Genomic DNA, 8,311 nt, shown 5'->3' with positions numbered 1-8,311 from the left:
GAACAATTGTTATAATATTTTTTGCCTTCTGGCCAGTTTCTAGCATCAGTTGTTCATGAACCCATTACTGTATCACTAATCCTTCATCCTATTGTATGACACGCTACATTAATTTGCATGTCTTTCCTTTAGCAGAGAATACCATTTCTGCCAAAACACATGAAATTTTGCAAGACGTTTCATGTATCCTCAGATTATTTTGAAGAAAGTGCTGGCTATAAATATCAGCTGAGGAGATTTGCAATGTATTCATTCATCTTCTAATCTTAAACCTAACAAAACTTACTTCATAAGGCTCAAGGTATAGGAGAGACTGAATATGAAACTCGGATGATTTGAGATGTTTCTCCATCACACATGGCAGACTCAGTAAACCCAAACAGCCACTGGCTCCCTCTCTTCAGAGAGAGTTGATCATGCATCACTCTATGCAGCCTCCTTTACTTTGCAGGGCAACCACTGCCCCTCCTAAAGACTCCAAAACATTCAAGGCAACCCAGGTCCAAGTAGGAATATTCAGACTCACCGGTAAACTGAAGCTCAGGCAGAGTCCAGAGCATGGCTGTGATGGGCTTTCCACAGGAAACCACTGAACCAGCAACCACATCTCCTCTAACATGACATAGCTTCAGCCTCCTCATATACCACCATCTCCAGGTGGTGTTCTCCTACACAGTTATCATACAGGGCTTGATAAAACTTTTGAATCAGCCAGGCAAGACTTCTCCTGTGCAAATGTAAAAGAAGAGAAAGCAAAGAGCAGAAAAGCACCAGATCAAGCCTTCTCCCTATTGCATTGCTCCTAGAACACCTGCACTGCCTGGGGAAGGACCCTCCTTCCTACTTGCTCCAGCTGTGGCCCATTGCAGCCTGAGAGGGTGAAAGCAAGAAAGCAGGTGTTGAGAAGTCCCTTAACAATGATAATGAGAAAAGGATGATTGTAAAAGTTTGCTCAGGTCTCTAGCAGAGGATTGCATCTCTGTGCACCTTCTCTCCGTGGGCACATAGGTTCCATGGAGGTTTGTGTCCCGGATCATCAAAGTATTACCCTAATCATATGAAAAAAGGTGTAACTTAGCTACTTACCCTCATTTGCTGCTGCCACACTCTCTTTGTGCCTCCCAAATGTTACAACCTGTATTGGTCAAAGATTACCTGCTGCTACTATGGCTACCACAAGAGCTTGAGTTAATACAAGAGCAACCTTTGCTTACGATCAATGAAATATGTAGATAATAGGCAAATACTAAGTAGAATTTTGTTTGTCCAGGATGCCCAAACTGGCATGGTAGAAGACTGGCTGAGCTGAGTCATACCATAGAACCACAAGAGGACATGAAAATACTCCTGCCATACTGGTGCTTGGCTGCCTGGATGATCAGGATATGGTCATGAAACACTTAGCACAAAGCAGTGACAGCTGATTATGCCCAGTAAATACTACTGTGGTACTAACACTAAGTGGTTCTATTAGCAAGTTTGTTTTGCTAGTTCTTAATTACAGAGAAACTTGGGAAGATACAAACATCAAAGGAACCCTTTTCCCTAACCAGATAAGTCTTGTCTATATTCCTATGACATTTTAAATTTCCCCACCCTGTTCAGTTTGAAACCTGCTGTAGGCTGTCAGGATTTAAATCAATACATGCTTATTTGGAGACTTCAAAGGTAAATAAAGGTTACGTAGACTGGCACAAAATTGCTTAATTTCAATGGTTTGCAGGTACATAAGAAATAGAATTAAATACCCTTCTGGTCTCCCAAGCTGTCCATTATAGTTCCTCAGGCCTGTCATTTTTTAAACTGAATTTAAATGTTCTCCCTAAAGATTGTGATGTATCCTGAAGCACAGAGCTGCCTGCTCTCAGCATTATCTCTGTAAATTATTATTATATTAGCAAAAAACTTGTGTCCATCAACTCTTTCTCCACACAACCAAAGGAATCAGGATTTGGAGAGGAACATAGCCAAAGGTCACAACTGGGAAACAGACCCTTATAGACTTACTGCAGCCCTTACAGCCATTGAAATGGCCTTTGACTGAGGTGCAGCAAAAGAAAAGGACCTGTCCAACGACAATGAGTAGGGACAGAATCTCTTTTAAGCTGCCTGCTTTGTCTTATTCTGTATTTGTTCGGATTTAAATAGTGAATAGTTCTCACTTATGTTCTAACCAGACCCAGCTCTTGAGAGCTAAAGCGTTTCTTGTGTGTCAGGGATGCTTATTTAAGGAGAAGCCATCTCAAAGCTCTGGATGACTTGCTGGTCCCACCCAACAGAAAATAACTTTTCTTATTTAAAAGTAATAGCTCTTACAAATGTATTATTAGGGAGAGTTCTGTGTAATCTGGAAACACATGAAAAGCCTTCAAATACTATAGGAATGAAAACTATAAAATGTGTCATAGATAAATAAAGGACAGAGTTTACGCATCCCTCTGTTTCAGTACAGAGCTTTGATGAAGAGGCAGGTTCTGTAATTTGAGCAAAAATTTCAAGAAGGTTATATTTTCTGGGGGTTTTGACTCCTATCTGCATGAACATAGCGTCTTGAAGCTTTCCAACAAATGTCACCTGATGTCCAAAGCATGCAACTGTAACAGTGTAAATATACTCCCTCTGCTTTTCAAGGTACTCAAACAGTGTCCTCAACCCTTGCTCAAAAATTTCACAGTGCAGTTTGGTCCTTATCTGTTTTATTTCCAGTTGCTGTAATTCTAAGAGCCTTGGAGAGCTGGCACTAAATTCTTAATAAAACACTTTGTGATTTTCATACAGTTTTCCACTGAATTTAGATAGCCAGAAATATTTTTAGCTGCTTAAACAGAGGAGCAGTTGTCAGTGCAGCATCCATCCCATGGAAAGGCTGTATTAGCTCCTGGGAAGACCATGCTGGGTTATCCAGAGGGAAGGCAAGCTGGTTTGTGACATTTTGGTGGGCTGCTCCACCAAACCAAAACCTCATCTTTGATCACTTTTTCTCAGAAACTTTCTATTTCAGATGAGTTAAAGAAATAAAGTTGCCATTAAACATTTTCAATCATTGTGAGCACGAGTCCTTAACAGGGTATTAGAGGCACTGGGAAGATGTTCAGGGTCAGGAACAGCTCAGTGCAGTGGGCAGAGTGCTGATTGTTATTATGGATAATTATAGATATAGTATTTTTACATACTGTTATGTTTGCAGCCCTCACTTTACTTAAAGTATTACTAACCATCCCTCTTCTTGATTTTCCTCACTTGCTTGTAGAAAACAGATTAAGTTATCTACACAAAGAGTAGAATGGTAGTGAAGTCTCCTTGATATTCATGCGTCTTTTTCCCACCTGCAGATGTTTTGAACACCTCACCTCATTTTGCTTTCCCTCTATCTGTTTGGACAGCTGAGATGGAGAGGATGATGAAGAAATTTGTCTTACAGACTCTCTGCAAACACCCCCAGACAGCAGTGACCTGAAAGGAGGTTGCAGAAAGGCAGGTGTTGGGCTTTTTTCCTGTGTAACAAGCAATAGGATGAGAGGAAATGGCCTCAAGTGGTGCCAGGGGAGGTTTAGATTGGATATCAGGGAAAAATTCTTCCCGGAAAGGGTTGTCGGGCATTGGAACAGGCTGCCCAGGGAAGTGGTGGAGTCACCATCCCTGGAGGTGTTTGAAAGACATGTAGATGTGGCGCTTAGGGACATAGTTTAGAGGTGGACTTGGCAGTACTAGGTTAACAGTTGGACTCAATGATCCTAAAGGTCTTTCCCAACAAAAACAATTCTATGATTCTATGATTTTCTGTCTGAAAAATCTCTCTACCTTCTCTGCTCAGTCACATGGCCCTGTGCATTTACTATGAAGCTTTTTATCTTGCTTCAATCAGATGGGGAGTTACATCTCGTGAGTCACTTTTGTGCCAAGTATTAAGACACAAATAAAAATTTAAAGCAAACAACCTGATCTCACTGTTCTGATGGTTCAGCTGTGGCTTAAGGAGACAATTTTGAAACATCATACAGTTAAAGAATTCTGCCAGAGCACAGAGCTGAATTTCTGCTGAGGTATTGGTGAAAACCATGCCCATGCAAAATACCGACCCCAAAAGCTGCTGCTGCCAGCGCTGCATCCCGCTGACAGGGTCCCTTGGCAACACTGCTCCTTCTTTTCATCCCGCTGCCAAGTGGCAACATGATGGCAGCTGACGGCACCAGCCAGTGTTCTCACCCGGAGGTTCCTTTGCTTGTTTTCACTCATCAGGGACCTCCAGATGAGTTTTACTACTCAGCGGATTATTTCTGCCTAAAAATGTAAACACTGGTATGTGCCAAGTGAAAGTATAGGGGCATGAGAGGGGAAGGGAACATAAATGAGTATCTGGGTGAAATCCAGGAATCCAGCTGCCAAATCGTGTAAGCAGCTTCATCAAGTTTGCTTCCAGCTTCAGACTTTTGAATGGGCAGCAAACACCACAAAAAGGTAAAGAAGCTCTGACTTCTCATTATATTCTAAATAAAATAAATAATGCTGTTTGGGCTGTATACTGCATTTCTTTACCTTTGTCAATATCTTGATTAAACTTCTTGATTTGTATAAAATTCAAATACATGGAAATGTATTAGCAATTAATTAGTCTGGCCACAGCACCCATCTGATGTAGTATTTGTTATCAGAACATGCACAGAAGTTAAGCTGTTGAGAAAATTGCTCAGCAAAGAATGATTTACAACCTGAGTTTCCTTGTTGTCAATGTCTCAGCAAATGCTGGTTCTTCTTCTATTTTAATTTTTCATTCTAAAAAGAACCACTAAATAACTAGTTTTTCTTGACGAAAGTTCTTCTGTATTGTGTAATAATAGAAGAACTAGATACTCGAAAATGTAGCAAACAATTGGTAACTAAGAGATCAAATTATGTCTATTTTATCATTTTGTTCTTATTTCATAAATATTTTTTTTAACCTTCATCAAACACCATTCACTACAACTGCAGCATGAAAAATCAATGTAAATGTATAGAGGTCTGAATGCACAATACATTTTCCACCTCTTCACTTACACTTCCTATTTCTTTATTTTATTTTCTTCAGGACTATTCCATTTTTTATACTTTGATATCAGACACGTTACAGAATTAAATTCAGATTATTCAGATTGGGTTTAACGTCTTTTACTAAGAAGAACTGCGACTATCTTATATTGGATTTGAATTGTTTTTTATAACTGTTCAACTTCTTCTGTTCAGCGCGTGCAGCAGAACTGAGCCATTTGCACTGAAAACGTAACCCCTTGCGTTAGGCATGGAAAAGCTTTCTCTTCCTTCCAGACCACTGGTGCACAGCAGAGCTCCAAGCGACCTGCTGCAATTAAGCAGCGTGGCTGAGGGAAGATTTGTTAAGCCCTTTCGCTCTCTTAGGAGAGACAATTTAAACTATAGATGTGAGAACCAGATTTTTCCGTTACACGATGCACATACATTTTCTATAATTGTTCTTATCAAGTCATATAGTGTTTCCCATGCAGAGCTCATAGCTCTGGTAATCAGTGCATTACACATGCTAGACATTGAGATTTTACCCTTAGTACTTCACTTAAGCCAGGGATTGGAAGTAGGCTGCTGTATTAAATCAATTTTTTGGTTCTCATGCAGTAACACAATAAAGTCATGTTAGACTTTCCAGTACTGGCAAAGAAAGTTGAAATAAAATATCCATATTCAATGCAGATTTAAAAGAGGATCAGTGCAAATTTACTGCTTCCATCGCAGAGAATTTAAATAAAGGCTGTTGGTGTTTAAGATAAACTCAGAAGACTAACTCCTATATATTTAATCTATGTAATGATATATTTCCCTGCCCACATGTGATCAGAACTGTTGAAGATAATTATGTAATGCATTTGGGAACAGGGCATTAAAAATACACTTTTTTCCCAGTGAAAGAAAACCAGCAGTTCCTGTTCAAGTTTTTGTAAGCAGGAGCCCCCCCAGCCATGCGTTGGGGGGCCAGGGCAGGAACCTGTGCTGCTCTGGGGGCTGCACAGCTGCGTGACCAGCCTGGATGTCCCCGTGCCACCTGACAGCACCGTATCGCGACATCAGGGCCTGATCCTGCCACCCGCTGCTCTGCAGCAGCCGAGGACAAGTGGATGTGGCAATGTGTGCCTGTGTGTGGGAATGGGCAACTCATGGCACAACCAGACTGCTCCTCCTCTGCCTCACCGGACAACCCACGGACACAGCAAGCCGTGACCACTCTGCAAGTGACAGCAGATAAACTTGGAAAAAAAAACAAACCAAGCCAAACCAAACCAAACCAAAAAAACCACATATGCCTTCTATTTCCCTCCAGGCCCCCAAATAAAACTTCCCCAATGTTGTCAGCCACCAAAGCAGGACCCAGGCAGATTTAAGTCCTGGGGCAGTGACACATCACTAGGAGAACAGCAACTCCACTTGCTCAGAATTTGCCCTCCTTTTGTGCCATAAATTTTACTATCTACACTGGGCTTCTAGACAGAAAGCTGGTTGCTATATAATATTCATCTTTCTTTTCCCCTCTCTGTTGTCTGTATGTTCACTAGTGGGTCCAGTCTTTAAGGAAGAGGTTACTGTCTGAATTAATGCCATGAGTCAAGGGGATACCATCCAAAAATTGCAGAATTTCGCCCGTCTTCTTGTTACTAACATATTAAAGAGTATGTTATGCTAAAATTCAGCTGCCAGCATTTTCATTTATTCTGACTTCTGTTTCAGAGAAGTGCTGAGGTTCTTTCTTGAGCAGTCAAGGCAACTTCACTGCACCATAGAAGAACTGAGCTCCTCTACTGAACTCTTCTCCCCAGCCCATAAGTGAGGTATAACATATACAGGGAATAAGGTACAATTGAGACCATTCAGTTTATACCGTTTCTTAGAAAGGCTTTAAAGGAGCAGACTTTGGCTGTGAGACTATTTCTCCCTCAGTGCGCTCCCACCAAAATGACTACACAGCAGATGTCCTTGTTTAGTCTTTTTGATACACCACCTTTTTGGTTGGGTTTTGCTGGTTTGATTGTTGTTGGATTATGCTTCTTTTTCAGAATTTTTTCTCTTTTTCCTAACCAAATTATCAATTAATGTCTTTAGAGAAAACAGAGCTTTCCATCAATAATTTGGTTACTCTCTCTTGAGTTGAATAATACAACATTTACCTTTTAAAATCTCTCTGAGTAACAGGGAGGCCTGAATGGAGTTCATTATAATATGATGTAAAATATGGGTCTCACACCATCATAATAATGCATTTTCACAGCAATTGTCTGCTCTCCTGATTGGAAGAGGACTGTGCCTTGATGAATCAGCAGCAAAAGGAAGGTTAAGGAAAATGCTGTTCCACCGCTGAATGAGGTGTGTGCCCTGGTGACGGATGATACAGAGAAGACAGAGTTACTGAATGCCTTCTTTGCTTCCGTCTTTACCACTAAGACCAGCCCTCAGGAATCCCAGACCCTGGAGATAGGAGAGAAAGTCTGGAGAAAGGAAGACTTTCCCTTGGTTGAGGAGGATCAGGTTAGAGACCATTTACACAAACTGGACAGCCACAAATCCATGGGCCCCAATGGGATGTACCCATGAATGCTGAGAGAGTTGGCAGATGTTATTGCTTAGCCACTCTCCATCATCTTTGAAAAATCACGGAGAACAGGAGAGGTGCCTGGGGACTGGTAGAAAGCCAACGTCACTCCAGTCTTCAAAAAGGGCAAGAAGGGTGACCTAGGAAACTACAGGCCAGTCAGCCTCACCTCCATCCCTGGAAAGGTGATGGAACAACTCATTCTGGATGTCATCTCCAAGCATGTGGAGGAAAGGAATATTATCAGGAGTAGTCAATGTGGATTCACCAAGGGGAAATCATGTTTGACCAACCTGATAGACTTCTGTGATGGTATGACAGGCTGGGTAGATGAGAGGAAAGCAGTGGACATTGTCTACCTTGACTTTAGCAAGGGTTTCGAGACTGTCTGTCACAACATCCTCATAGGTAAGCTCAGGAATTGTGGGGATGAGTGCGGTGAGATGGATCAAGAACTGTCTGGATGGCAGAGCACAGAGGGTTTGTGATCAACAGTGCAAACTCTGGTTGGAGGCCTGTAGTTAGTGGGGTTCCCCAGGGGTCAGTACTGGGTCTAGCCTTGTTCAAGCTGTTCACCAGTGACCTGGATGAAGAGACTGAATGCATTCTCAGCAAGTTTCCTGATGATACCAAACTGGGAGGAAGGGCTGACACACCAGAAGGCTGTGCTGCCATTCAGTGAGACCTGGGCAGGCTGGAGGACAGGGCAGAGAAGAAACT

This window comes from Streptopelia decaocto (assembly GCF_964273445.1).
Source record: "Streptopelia decaocto genome assembly, chromosome: 2".
In the NCBI taxonomy this organism is placed as follows: domain Eukaryota; kingdom Metazoa; phylum Chordata; class Aves; order Columbiformes; family Columbidae; genus Streptopelia; species Streptopelia decaocto.
Note: the sequence above shows the minus strand (reverse complement) of the source record.